Raw genomic sequence first — 15,985 nt, 5'->3', positions numbered from 1 at the left:
CGTAGGAGTGCTTTGGGTGTGCCAAACGTCACAACGTAACTGGGTGACTATAAAGGTGCACTACGGGTATCTCCGAAAGTATCTGTTGGGTTGGCACGGATCGAGACTGGGATTTGTCACTCCGTATGACGGAGAGGTATCTCTGGGCCCACTCGGTAATGCATCATCATAATGAGCTCAATGTGACTAAGGAGTTAGTCACGGGATCATGCATTACGGTACGAGTAAAGTGACTTGCCGGTAACGATATTGAACAAGGTATTGGGATACCGACGATCGAATCTCGGGCAAGTAACGTACCGATTGACAAAGGGAATTGTATACGGGATTGATTGAATCCTCGACATCGTGGTTCATCCGATGAGATCATCGTGGAACATGTGGGAGCCAACATGGGTATCCAGATCCCGCTGTTGGTTATTGACCGGAGAGGCGTCTCGGTCATGTCTGCATGTCTCCCGAACCCGTAGGTTCTACACACTTAAGGTTCGGTGACGCTAGGGTTGTAGAGATATTAGTATGCGGAAACCCGAAAGTTGTTCGGAGTCCCGGATGAGATCCCGGACGTCACGAGGAGTTTCCGGAATGGTCCGGAGGTGAAGAATTATATATAGGAAGTCCAGTTTCGGCCACCGGGAAAGTTTCGGGGGTTATCGGTATTGTACCGGGACCACCGGAAGGGTCCCGGGGGTCCACCGGGTGGGGCCACCTATCCCGGAGGGCCCCATGGGCTGAAGTGGGAGGGGAACCAGCCCCTGGTGGGCTGGTGCGCCCCCTTGGGCCTCCCCTGCGCCTAGGGTTGGAAACCCTAGGGGTGGGGGCGCCCCCCACTTGGCTTGGGGGGGAAGCCACCTTCCCCCCCTTGGCCGCCGCCCCCCTTGGAGATATGATCTCCCAGGGCCGGCGCCCCCCCGGGGACCCTATATATAGTGGGGGGGAGGGAGGGCAGCAACACTACAGCCCCTGGCGCCTCCCTCACCCCCTGCAACACCTCTCCCTCCCGCTAGTGCTTGGCAAAGCCCTGCCGGGATCCCGCTACTTCCACCACCACGCCGTTGTGCTGCTGGATCTCCATCAACCTCTCCTTCCCCCTTGCTGGATCAAGAAGGAGGATACGTCGCTGCTCCGTACGTGTGTTGAACGCGAGGTGCCATCCGTTCGGCACTCGGTCATCGGTGATTTGGATCACGACGAGTACGACTCCATCAACCCCGTTCACTTGAACGCTTCCGCTCGTGATCTACAAGGGTATGTAGATGCACTCCTTTCCCCTCATTGCTATTAAACTCCATAGATGGATGTTGGTGATGCGTAGAAAATTTAAAATTCTGCAACGATCCCCAACAGTGGCATCATGAGCCAGGCCTATGCGTAGTTACTATGCACGAGTAGAACACAAAGAAGTTGTGGGCGTAGATGTTGTCAATTTTTCTTGCCACTACTAGTCTTATCTTGTTTCGACGGTATTGTGGGATGAAGCGGCCCGGACCGACCTTACACGTACGCTTACGTGAGACAGGTTCCACCGACTGACATGCACTAGTTGCATAAGGTGGCTAGCGGGTATCTGTCTCTCCCACTTTAGTCGGAACGGATTCGATGAAAAGGGTCCTTATGAAGGGTAAATAGAAATTGGCATATCACGTTGTGGTTTTACGTAGGTAAGAAACGTTCTTGCTAGAAACCTATTGAAGCCACGTAAAAACTTGCAACAACAATTAGAGGACGTCTAACTTGTTTTTGCAGCATGTGCCTTGTGATGTGATATGGCCAGAAGATGTGATGAATGATAATATGTGATGTATGAGATTCATGTTCTTGTAATAGGAATCACGACTTGCATGTCGATGAGTATGACAACCGGCAGGAGCCATAGGAGTTGTCTTTATTTTTTGTATGACCTGCGTGTCATTGAATAACGCCATGTAAATTACTTTACTTTATTGCTAAACGCGTTAGCCATAGAAGTAGAAGTAATCGTTGGCGTGACAACTTCATGAAATGGAGACACGATGATGGAGATCATGGTGTCATGCCGGTGACAAGATGATCATGGAGCCCCAAGATTTAGATCAAAGGAGCTATATGATATTGGCCATATCATGTCACTATTATCATTTGATTGCATGTGATGTTTATCATGTTTTTGCATCTTGTTTACTTAGAATGACGGTAGTAAATAAGATGATCCCTCATAACAATTTCAAGAAAGTGTTCCCCTAACTGTGCGCCGTTGCGACGGTTTGTTGTTTCGAAGCACCACGTGATGATCAGGTGTGATAGATTCCAACGTTCACATACAACGGGTGTAAGACAGATTTACACATGCAAACACTTAGGTTGACTTGACGAGCCTAGCATGTACAGACATGGCCTCGGAACACAAGAGACCGAAAGGTCGAACATGAGTCGTATGGAAGATACGATCAACATGGAGATGTTCACCGATGATGACTAGTCCGTCTCAGGTGATGATCGGACACGGCCTAGTTAACTCGGATCATGTTTCACTTAGATGACTGGAGGGATGTCTATCTGAGTGGGAGTTCATTGAATAATTGATTAGATGAACTTAATTATCATGAACTTAGTCTAAAATCTTTACAATATGTCTTGTAGATCAAATGGCCCACGTATGTCCTCAACTTCAACGCGTTCCTAGAGAAAACCAAGCTGAAAGATGATGGCAGCAACTATACGGACTGGGTCCGGAACCTGAGGATCATCCTCATAGCTGCCAAGAAAGATTATGTCCTAGAAGCACCGCTAGGTGAAGCACCCATCCCAGAGAACCAAGACGTTATGAACGCTTGGCAATCACGTGCTGATGATTACTCCCTCGTTCAGTGCGGCATGCTTTACAGCTTAGAACCGGGGCTCCAAAAGCGTTTTGAGAAACATGGAGCATATGAGATGTTCGAAGAGCTGAAAATGGTTTTCCAAGCTCATGCCCGGGTCGAGAGATATGAAGTCTCCGACAAGTTCTTCAGTTGTAAAATGGAGGAAAATAGTTCTGTCAGTGAGCACATACTCAGAATGTCTGGGTTACACAACCGCTTGTCTCAGCTGGGAGTGAATCTCCCGGATGACGCGGTCATTGACAGAATCCTTCAGTCGCTTCCACCAAGCTACAAGAGCTTTGTGATGAACTCAATATGCAGGGGATGGAAAAGACCATTCCTGAGGTATATTCAATGCTGAAATCAGCGGAGGTGGAAATCAAAAAGGAACATCAAGTGCTGATGGTGAATAAAACCACTAAGTTCAAGAAAGGCAAGGGTAAGAAGAACTTCAAGAAAGACGGCAAGGAGTTGCCGCGCCCGGTAAACCAGTTGCCGGGAAGAAGCCAAGGAATGGACCCAAGCCTGAGACTGAGTGCTTTTATTGCAAGGGAAGTGGTCACTGGAAGCGGAACTGCCCCAAATATTTAGCGGACAAGAAGGCCGGCAACACCAAAGGTATATGTGATATACAAGTAATTGATGTGTACCTTACTAGTACTCGTAGTAGCTCCTGGGTATTTGATACCGGTGCGGTTGCTCATATTTGTAACTCAAAACAGGAGCTGCGGAATAAACGGAGACTGGCGAAGGACGAGGTGACGATGCGCGTCGGGAATGGTTCCAAGGTCGATGTGATCGCCGTCGGCACGCTACCTCTGCATTTACCTACGGGATTAGTTTTAAACCTCAATAATTGTTATTTAGTGCCAGCTTTGAGAATGAACATTGTATCTAGATCTCGTTTAATGCGAGATGGCTACTCATTTAAATCCGAGAATAATGGTTGTTCTATTTATATGAGAGATATGTTTTATGGTCATGCCCCGCTGGTCAATGGTTTATTCTTAATGAATCTCGAATGTGATGTTACACATATTCATACTGTGAATACCAAAAGATGTAAAGTTGATAACGATAGTCCCACATACTTGTGGCACTGCCGCCTTGGTCACATTGGTGTCAAGCGCATGAAGAAGCTCCATGCAGATGGACTTTTAGAGTCTCTCGATTATGAATCATTTGACACATGCGAACCATGCCTCATGGGCAAGATGACCAAGACTCCGTTCTCCGGAACAATGGAACGAGCAACCAACTTATTGGAAATCATACATACTGATGTGTGCGGTCCAATGAGTGTTGAGGCTCGCGGTGGCTATCGTTATGTTCTCACTCTCACTGATGACTTGAGTAGATATGGGTATGTCTACCTAATGAAACACAAGTCTGTGACCTTTGAAAAGTTCAAGGAATTTCAGAGTGAGGTTGAGAATCAACGTGACAGGAAAATAAAGTTCTTACGATCAGATCATGGAGGAGAATATTTAAGTCACGAATTTGGTACGCACTTAAGGAAATGTGGAATCGTTTCACAACTCACGCCGCCTGGAACACCTCAGCCTAACGGTGTGTCCGAATGTCGTAATCGCACTCTATTGGATATGGTGCGATCTATGATGTCTCTTACCGATCTACCACTATCATTTTGGGGATACACTCTAGAGACAGCTGCATTCACTTTAAATAGGGCACCGTCTAAATCCTTTGAGACGACACCGTATGAATTATGGTTTGGGAAGAAACCTAAGCTGTCGTTTCTAAAAGTTTGGGGATGCGATGCTTATGTTAAGAAACTTCAACCTGAAAAGCTCGAACCCAAGTCGGAAAAATACGTCTTCATAGGATACCCTAAGGAAACCATTGGGTATACCTTCTACCTAAGATCCGAAGGCAAGATCTTTGTTGCCAAGAACGGATCCTTTCTAGAGAAAGAGTTTCTCTCGAAAGAAGTAAGTGGGAGGAAAGTGGAACTTGATGAAGTATTACCTCTTGAATCGGAGAGTAGCGCAGCTCAAGAAAATGTTTCTGTGGTGCCTCCACCGACTAGAGAGGAGGTTAATGATGATGATCATGAAACTTCAGATCACTGAACTTCGTAGGTCCACAAGGACACGTTCCGCACCAGAGTGGTACAGTAACCCTGTCCTGGAAATCATGTTGTTAGACAACGATGAACCTTCGAACTATGAAGAAGCGATGGCGGGCCCGGATTCCGACAAATGGCTAGAAGCCATGAAATCCGAGATAGGATCCATGTATGAAAACGAAGTATGGACTTTGACTGACTTGCCCGATGAACGGCGAGCCATAGAAAATAAATGGATCTTTAAGAAGAAGACAGACACGGACGGTAATGTAACCATCTACAAGGCTCAACTTGTCGCTAAGGGTTATCGACAAGTTCAAGGGGTTGACTACGATGAGACTTTCTCACCCGTAGCGAAGCTGAAGTCCGTCCGAATCATGTTAGCAATTGCCGCATACTATGATTATGAGATATGGCAAATGGACGTCAAAACGGCATTCCTTAACGGCTTTCTTAAGGAAGAATTGTATATGATGCAGCCGGAAGGTTTTGTCGATCCTAAGAATTCTAACAAGGTATGCAAGCTCCAGCGCTCCATCTATGGGCTGGTGCAAGCATCTCGGAGTTGGAACATTTGATTTGATGAGATGATCAAAGCGTTTGGATTTACACAGACTTATGGAGAAGCCTGTGTTTACAAGAAAGTGAGTGGGAGCTCTGTAGCATTTCTCATATTATATGTGGATGACATACTATTGATGGGAAATGATATAGAATTCTTGGAAAGTATAAAGGCCTACTTGAATAAGTGTTTTTCAATGAAGGACCTTGGAGAAGCTGCTTATATATTAGGCACCAAGATCTATAGAGATAGATCAAGACGCCTCATTGGTCTTTCACAGAGTACGTACCTTGAAAAGATATTGAAGAAGTTCAATATGGATCAGTCCAAGAAGGGATTCTTGCCTATATTGCAAGGTGTGCAATTGAGCACGGCTCAATGCCCGACCACGGCAGAAAATAGAGAAAAGATGAGTGTCATCCCCTATGCCTCGGCCATAGGGTCTATTATGTATGCCATGCCGTGTACCAGACCTGATGTAAACCTTGCCGTAAGTTTGGTAGGAAGGTACCAAAGTAATCCCGGCATGGAACACTGGACAACGGTCAAGAATATCCTGAAGTACCTGAAAAGGACTAAGGATATGTTTCTCGTATATGGAGGTGACGAAGAGCTCGTCGTAAAGGGTTACGTCGACGCTAGCTTCGACACAGATCTGGATGACTCAAAGTCACAAACCGGATACGTGTATATTTTGAATGGAGGGGCAGTAAGCTGGTGCAGTTGCAAGCAAAGCGTCGTGGAAGGATCTACATGTGAAGCGGAGTACATGGCAGCCTCAGAGGCAGCACAGGAAGTAGTCTGGATAAAGGAGTTCATTACCGACCTAGGGGTGATTCCCAATGCGTCGGGCCCGATGACTCTCTTTTGTGACAACACTGGAGCTGTTGCCCTTGCCAAGGAGCCCAGGTTTCACAGAAAGACCAGGCATATCAAGCGTCGCTTCAACTCCATTCGTGAAAGTGTTCAAAATGGAGACATAGATATTTGTAAAGTACATACGGACCTGAATGTAGCAGATCCGTTGACTAAACCTCTCCCTAGAGCAAAACATGATCAACACCAGAACTCTATGGGTGTTCAATTCATCACAATGTAACTAGATTATTGACTCTAGTGCAAGTGGGAGACTGTTGGAAATATGCCCTAGAGGCAATAATAAATAGTTATTATTATATTTATTTGTTCATGATAATTGTCTATTGTTCATGCTATAATTGTATTATCCGGAAATCGTAATACATGTGTGAATACATAGACCATACCGTGTCCCTAGTAAGCCTCTAGTTGACTAGCTCGTTGATCAACAGATAGTCATGGTTTCCTGACTATGGACATTGGATGTCATTGATAACGGGATCACATCATTGGGAGAATGATGTGATGGACAAGACCCAATCCTAAGCATGGCACAAAGATCGTGTAGTTCGTTTGCTAGAGCTTTTTCCAATGTCAAGTATCTTTTCCTTAGACCATGAGATCGTGCAACTCCCGGATGCCGTAGGAGTGCTTTGGGTGTGCCAAATGTCACAACGTAACTGGGTGACTATAAAGGTGCACTACGGGTATCTCCGAAAGTATCTGTTGGGTTGGCACGGATCGAGACTGGGATTTGTCACTCCGTATGACGGAGAGGTATCTCTGGGCCCACTCGGTAATGCATCATCATAATGAGCTCAATGTGACTAAGGAGTTAGTCACGGGATCATGCATTACGGTACGAGTAAAGTGACTTGCCGGTAACGAGATTGAACAAGGTATTGGGATACCGACGATCGAATCTCGGGCAAGTAACGTACCGATTGACAAAGGGAATTGTATACGGGATTGATTGAATCCTCGACATCATGGTTCGTCCGATGAGATCATCGTGGAACATGTGGGAGCCAACATGGGTATCCAGATCCTACTGTTGGTTATTGACCGGAGAGGCGTCTCGGTCATGTCTGCATGTCTCCCGAACCCGTAGGGTCTACACACTTAACGTTCGGTGACGCTAGGGTTGTAGAGATATTAGTATGCGGAAACCCTAAAGTTGTTCGGAGTCCCGGATGAGATCCCGGCCGTCACGAGGAGTTCCGGAATGGTCCGGAGGTGAAGAATTATATATAGGAAGTCCAGTTTCGGCCACCGGGAAAGTTTCGGGGGTTATCGGTATTGTACCGGGACCACCGGAAGGGTCCCGGGGGTCCACCGGGTGGGGCCACCTATCCCGGAGGGCCCCATGGGCTGAAGTGGGAGGGGAACCAGCCCCTGGTGGGCTGGTGCGCCCCCCTTGGGCCTCCCCTGCGCCTAGGGTTGGAAACCCTAGGGGTGGGGGCGCCCCCCACTTGGCTTGGGGGGAAGCCACCTTCCCCCCCCTCCTTGGCCGCCGCCCCCCCTTGGAGATCTGATCTCCCAGGGCCGGCGCCCCCCCATGGACCCTATATATAGTGGGGGGAGGGAGGGCGGCAACACTACAACCCCTAGCGCCTCCCTCACCCCCTGCAACACCTCTCCCTCCCGCTAGTGCTTGGCGAAGCCCTGCCGGGATCCCGCTACTTCCACCACCACGCCGTCGTGCTGCTGGATCTCCATCAACCTCTCCTTCCCCCTTGCTGGATCAAGAAGGAGGAGACGTCGCTGCTCCGTACGTGTGTTGAACGCGGAGGTGCCGTCCGTTCGGCACTCGGTCATCGGTGATTTGGATCACGACGAGTACGACTCCATCAACCCCGTTCACTTGAACGCTTCCGCTCGCGATCTACAAGGGTATGTAGATGCACTCCTTTCCCCTCATTGCTAGTAAACTCCATAGATGGATCTTGGTGATGCGTAGAAAATTTTAAAATTCTGCAACGATCCCCAACAACTAAGTCTGTCTGATCTTTTTGAACCTGGGCGGCATTCCACTTAGGGTGCACTCTCATGGGCGCATGGCCTTAGAAAAGGTGCAAGACCCCATGATGCCTTCCCTCAACACCAAGCAATACCACTTCCGCCCAGAGGTGAGTTAAATCCTGAGTCACTACTCAATTGTTATATATATAATCCTCACATAAACTCAATGAATACACAAACCACCCCCGTCTACAAAGCATAGCAACCTACAACTACCACGATTTGCAAAGACGGGAAGATAGCTCAACAGCACAGCAAAAATAATATAGTAATCCTATACATGCATATATTCATAGTGTGATATAACTACATGCATAGAAAACAATAGGTAAAGGATGATCAACATGTAACTTGCCTTGGTTCTGGTTCAGAAAGTCACACTCCTGACAATAGCTCGCGTCGCACTCCGGACATTCTACACGTTTCACACCATTCAACAAATCAATCATCGAAACATGAATAGAACCAAAACAAAACCAACAGCAAGAAAACCATTTTAAAACTCAACAACAGAAGCTTAACAGCACCTAAAATGCACTATGGTCACAACGCAAAAAGAATCACTCGATTCCGATAAACGGTTTGAGAGTTATGGCCTCCGGAAGATTTAATTCAAATTCAAACGAATTCAAATTTGAACAGTGCAAACATGTGCAAAGTTGGTACGGTGATAATGTGCTGATTTTTGTGAGATCATAGGAAAAAGAATTACCTAAATTGGACATACGAATTAGGAGTTATACTAATGGAAGTTTTAGTTGCAAAACTGAAAAGGACAAAACCCAAAAGAAAACTCCTGGCTGCTCATGCGTTTACTGTAGCGGTGGCCACGTGTCATCTCGTGATTGGCCTAGGCCATGCTGTGCGTGTGTGCTCACCAGAGAACAGGGGAACAGCGGCGGCGATTCGGGCGTCGGCGGTGGCGCTCCTCCTGCGACTCTCCGACGATGGGGAAGTGACGGGAGGATGCGGCGGTGAGTGGCGAAGGCGGTGGTGGTGCTCAACGGCGGCGGGGCGTCGTCGAACGGCGGTGGTGACGAAGTGAACTGCGGCGAGCTCCGGTGAGGTCGGACGGCTTGTTCCTCTCCCTCTGCTGTGTCTTCGGCAACACAAATACGTTAGGCGGCGGAGTGGGGAATCCAAAGAAACGAACTGCGGCGACAAGGGCTTACTAACGGCGACGAAATCAACCGGCGAACGACGGCGAACTATGAGCTCGACGGCGAGAACATATTAGATGAACTGGAAATAATATTCTGCACATTATGAACATTTTTAAACAGGGGAGAAGTCACGTTATCTCCACTCCAATAAATTTCCTTTGTTGCATAATGATTTGAATATTTCAGAAAAAAGCAAATAATGCAATAAAAATATGATATGCATATGAATGATCTAATAACATCCTAATTTAGGAAAATTGGGATGTTACATTGAGGATTGGAGCTAATGCATAAAAACTGGGTATGAAAAGAGTATGATCAATGTGTTATTTGCCTTGCTGACAATCCGCAAAACCTAGGGACTCGTAGTAGCACGTTTCGCACTCCGGGAATTCTATCGCTAACAAACAATAGCATACATAAGCAATCAATCACGAATGCACAGGTAAAGCTCAAATAAGAAGAACTAACCAGAAAGTTCAATTTAAGAACTCTGGTTTGCAAAAAGAATCAAATCAAACGGAGCAACGAAACTCAAACTGCGAAAGAAACAAGATTCGATTACTAATCTAGACTAAAGTCAAATTTTACAGTACCAAAATCTTGTTCAAGTTGATTAAACAAAAAGAGGGTTTCGAGACGAAGATCTAGGCGCTTGAATCGCCTGATTCCGATAAACGGGCGAAAAGATAAACTGAAACGAAAATTGGATCAGAAATCGCGATCGAAAATAATCGCGCAAAACCCGAGAAAAAGAAAAACTGACGAACAGGCTGACGAACGAACGTTCGTTGTCTGTAACTAACGAGCGAAAACCGTTCGTTAAAACGAACGTACGGACGAACGTCCGCTAAATAATCTAAACCGAGAAAACCAACGAACCTATCTAAAACAAAAAAGGTAACTAGGTTTTTTTTTAAAACGACGGTTTTTACCTAAACCAGAAAAAAACAGCGGCTCCGGATCGTATCGGCGGTGGCGGCACGGGGCGACGCTGGCGGCGGCGGGCGGCGGCGGCTGCTGCTGCTGCTTGCGGCGGCGGTGGTGGCGATTTGGGGGCGGGGGCGGCGACTTATAAAGGGGAGGGGGAGGGTGGCTTGCGGGAGGGGGCGGGAGGAGTCCCGGGCGGCGGCGGCTGCCAAGTCCTAGCCAGACTCGGGCACGGCGGAGGCGGTGGCGCGGCGCGGGCCGGCGGCCTGGCTCGGCTGGGCCTTGGCCCAGTCGGGCGCGGAAGAAGTTTTTTTTAAAACAGATTCCGCCGAAAATAAATCCTAGAAAAATAAATAAAAAACTAAAAATGCCAAAACAAATTTTCACCGTCCAAATAAAATATTTAGAACAAGATGAACATTTTCTTGGCCCTAAAATGCAATTTTGAAAACATGCAATTTTTCTAATGCAAATAAAATAGCAATAAAATCCAAATAAAAACAAATATTTGATTTTAATATTTTTCCTCCAATATTTCATTTATTTTGGAGAAGTCATATTATCTCCTCTCATATATTTTAATATGAAATATTTTCGGAGAGAAAAATAATTAAAACAAATAATCCTCGTTTCAGTATTTGATAAAATTCAAATATGGAAACAGTGAAATCCCCAACTCTCTCCGAGGGTCCTTGAGTTGCTTAGAATTTCGAGGATCACGAAACGATGCAACAAAAAATGATATGCATGAATGATCTATGTATAACATTCCAAATTGAAAATTTGGGATGTTACAAACCTACCCCCCTTAAGATGAATCTCGCCCTCGAGATTTGGGTTGGCTAGAAAATAGGTGTGGGTGGTCTTTGCAAAGATCATCCTCTCGCTCCCAGGTGGCTTCATCCTCGGTATGGGGGCTCCACTAAACTTTGCAAAACTTGATAACCTTGCTGCGGGTGACTCGGCTGGCAAATTCAAGAATCCTGACTGGCTTCTCCTCATAGGTCAGATCACTGTCGAACTGAATTGCTTCTAGAGGCACTGTATCTCTTAGTGGTATATCAACCATTTCAGCATGACACTTGTTCAACTGTGAAACATGAAACACATCATGAACTCATGACAGTCCTTCAGGTAACTCCAACTTGTAGGCAACCTCTCCCATACGTTCCAAAATTCGGTACGGTCCTACAAATCTCGGGGCTAACTTTCCCTTAACTCCAAAACGTTTCACTCCTCGCAGAGGTGACACTCGTAGATATGCCCTGTCTCCAATTTCATAGGTTACTTCCTTGTGTTTCGAATCTGCATAACTCTTCTGCCTGGACTGAGCTACCTTCAGTCTATCTCGAATCAACTTAACCTTCTCTTCAGACTCCTTGATCAAATCTGGTCCAAACAACTGTCGGTCTCCAACTTCATCCCACATCAACGGTGTTCTGCACCTTCGTCCATACAGGTCTTCGAACGGTGCCATCTTCAAACTGGCTTGATAGCTATTGTTGTATGAGAACTCCACGTAGGGCAAATTGTCATCCCAACTAGATCCATAATCTAGTGCACAAGCTCTCAACATATCCTCCAGAATCTGGTTGACTCTCTCGGTCTGTCCATCTGTCTGCGGATGGAATGATGTACTGAACTCTAGCCTTGTTCCCAAAGTCTGGTGCAACTGATGCCAAAACTTTGAGGTAAACTGTGTTCCTCTATCTGATACGATGGTCCTGGGAACTCCATGCAGACATACGATCCTGGTCATGTATATCTTGGCCAACTTCGCACTTGTATAGGTGGTTTTCACCGAGATAAAGTGAGCTACTTTGGTCAAGCGATCAACTACTACCCATATAGAATCATATCTTGATTTGGTCCTGGGCAATCCGGTGATGAAATCCATGCCAAGCTTATCCCACTTCCATTCGGGTATCGGCATAGGCTGTAACAATCCTGCTGGCTTTTGATGTTCCGCCTTCACTCTCTGACATACATCACATACGGATACATACTTGGCAATATCTTTGTCATCCTTCTGGGCTTCTCGAATCTTTCCTAACAATGTAGACTGAACTTCCATTGTTGCAACAAAACCTCTAGGAACAATCTCCAATCGAAGTTCCCTGAGATCCTCTGCTAACTCCTTTGGCAATCCTGTGCTTACGAGGGTGTTAGCATAACTCTTCCGGCTCAAAGCATCTGCTACGACATTGGCCTTGCCTGGATGATAGTGAAGCTTCATGTCATAATCCTTTTTAAGCTCCAACCATCTCCTCTGCCTAAGGTTCAGCTCCTTCTGTGTGAAAATGTACTTCAAACTCTTATGATCCGTGTACACATCACAACGGTTTCCAATAAGGTAATGCCTTCAAGTCTTGAGCGCATGCACTACAGCTGCTAACTCCAAATCATGCGTGGCATAATTCAATTCGTGCGGTTCTAGTTGTCGTGAGGCATACGAAACAACTCTTCCATCCTGCATCAGCACACTTCCAAGTCCTAAGCGAGAGGCGTCGCAATACACTTGGAAATCCTTGCGTATATCCGGTAGAATCAGCACTGGGGTTGTATTCAGACGTTTCTTTAACTCCTGAAAACTCGCCTCACATTCTTTCGTCCATATAAATTTGGTATCCTTCTTCAATAACTCCGTCATTGGCTTCGCAATCTTGGAAAAATTCTCAATGAATCTCCGATAGTATCCTTCGAGTCCAAGAAAACTGCGGATCTCGCTAACTGAAGTGGGTGCCAACCATTCAGTGACTGACTGAACCTTGGTGGGGTCTACTGCTATACCTTCTCTTGATATAACATGTCCAAGGAATCCAACTTCCTTCAACCAAAACTCACATTTGCTGAATTTGGCATACAACTGATGTTCCCTGAGTTTCTCGAGAACTAAACGCAAATGCTCCTTGTGCTCCTCTTCATTCTTCGAGTATACCATTATATCATCAATGAACACCACAACAAACTTATCCAAATATCCCATAAACACCTTGTTCATCATGCTCATGAAGTAGGCAGGGGCGTTAGTCAGTCCAAATGACATGACCGTATACTCATACAACACGTACCTTGTGGTAAATGCGGTCTTTGGTATATCCTCCTCTCGAATTTTCAGCTGGTGATATCCTGATCGTAGATCGATCTTTGAAAACACTTTAGCTCCTTGCAGCTGGTCAAACAAATCATTGATCATCGGCAAAGGGTATTTGTTCTTGATCGTCACCTCATTCAACGCCCGATAATCAACAACCATCCTCAATGATCCATCCTTCTTCTGAACCAAGAGCACTGGGGCTCCCCACGGTGATGAACTTCGTCGAATGTAACCTTTCTCCAATAACTCCTTGATCTGCTTCTTAATCTCTTCCACATCATTTGCGGGCATCCGGTAGGGTCTCTTTGATATAGGCCCGGTGCCTGGCAACAGTTCTATCAAAAACTCGATGTCCCGATCTGGCGGCATGCCTGGTAATTCTTCTGGAAATACATCTGGGTAATCCTTTACGACATGCACTTCCTCCTGAACAACTCCTGAGAGGGAATTTACTTGGGTTCTCCTTGTCGTGCCTGGATACATACTTGATCCTTTTTCCCTCCGGGGTGGTGAGATAAATCGACTTACTAGCACAGTCAATGTTTCCTCCATACTTTGACATCCAGTCCATGCCTAATATCACATCCAATCCTTGTGACTCCAAAATTATTAGGTCGGACGGGAAAACATGGCTACCAATGGTTAAGGGTATCCGGTCGCACCATCGGCTAGCCATATACTCTGCTCCAGGTGAACTTACTAACAGAGGGGTCCTAAGGGCTTGGGTTGGTAGTTTAAACTTATCCACGAATCCCCTTGATATGTATGAATGTGATGCACCAGTATCAAAAAGAACAAGGGCGGTAAAAGACTTAACCAAAAACTTACCGATAACCGCGTCTGGCTGCTCTTCAACCTCCTCCACGTTAACGTGGTTCACTTGTCCTTTGTTGAATGGATTGGGCTTCTTCCCAGCGCTCCCATTACCATTTCCATTCTTCGCTTCAGGGCACTCCATGGTGTAGTGTCCAGTCTTCCCGCACTTGAAGCAAGTAATGTGTCTTAGGTCTCTCTTGGCGGGTGTGGCTGGATTGGAGCGGTTCTGATTGTTGCTTGTTTCGTTCCCAGTCCCATTCTTGGAACCATTGTGGTTATGCGAACTTCCTCCGTTGTGGTTATGACCTCCATGGTTATGAACAAGTCCTCTCGAGTTCGGGGTTAGACGAGGCTTCTGCTGAGCTCCTGAGTTGTATCTTCCTTGCCCATACTTGCTCTTACGGCTCTCAATCTGCTGCTGCTTCCCTTCAATCGTGAGAGCCTTATCTACCAATTCATGGTAGTTGTTGAATGTTGCCACCATCAACTGCATGCTCATCTCATTGTTCAGCCCTTCCATAAACTTCTCCTGCTTCACGGCATCTGTGGCCACATCATCAGGGCATAGCGAGATAACTTGCTAAACTCATCCACGTACTGAGCTACAGTACGGTTCCCCTGGCGTAAGTTGCGAAATTCACGCTTCTTCATATTCATAGCTCCAGTTGAGACATGGGTTGTGCGGAAAGCTTGCTGAAACTGATCCCAAGTGACGTTGGCTATGGGGAAAGTGGCCGTATAATTCTCCCACCATGAGGCTGCTGCTCCATCCAATTGATGTGCGGCAAAGCGCACCTTCTCAGCATCTGTGCAACCTGCGGTGGTCAACTCCCTTCCAATACAGCATAGCCAATCATCAGCAACTATAGGCTCGGTGCTACTGGAGAACACCGGCGGCTGCAACCTCAGAAAGCGAGCTAAGTTGTCAACTGGAGGCGGGTTGTTGTTGTTGTTGTTGCCTTGGTTATGGACTAACAATTGCATCAAGGCATTCTGCTGCTGGATCAACTGAGTGAGCTCCGGCGGGAAGGCAAATCCGGTGTCACGTTTTGGAGGCATCTGATGGGTTTAGAGGGGAGAGATTAGAATAGAAAAGGGGTCTAGTGAGAAAGCACTACCCATATGCACATGAGAGAAACACAATCATATCACTCAATCAATCAAGCAAGGGCATACAAACGGTCTAGAACTATATACAGGGGGAATACTACTAATCATTTGGTGGTCTACTAGAAATTTTGATCGGTGGAAGACTCCATGATGTCTGCTCCAGCTTCGTCTTCAAAGTCATCTTCACTGGGGTCAGAGTCGGTGTCGTCGGTGATGATGTAGTTCTCCGGGCAAGTGGAATCGTCGTCCTCTCCTTCTGGCGCGGGGTCTCCCATGCATACTCCGATCTTCTTTATCAGGTCGTCATTCTTCTCCAATAGTGTTGCAATTTCCTCCTCATATCCATCGCGTGTAGACTTACGTTCTTCTTCCAGCTCGACGATCCTTGTCTTCGCCTTCTTCAAATCTATCATGTCTGCGCACATCTGATTCTCCTGGCGTCGAATATGCTGGTTTAACTCCTGGATGAAAGCTGCAAGGGATCTGTCCTTCTTGGTG

The sequence above is a fragment of the Triticum aestivum genome, chromosome 6D (genome assembly GCF_018294505.1).
Source record: "Triticum aestivum cultivar Chinese Spring chromosome 6D, IWGSC CS RefSeq v2.1, whole genome shotgun sequence".
NCBI lineage: Eukaryota > Viridiplantae > Streptophyta > Magnoliopsida > Poales > Poaceae > Triticum > Triticum aestivum.
The sequence above is the reverse complement of the archived record's forward strand: the minus strand, read 5'-3'. Positions refer to the sequence as shown.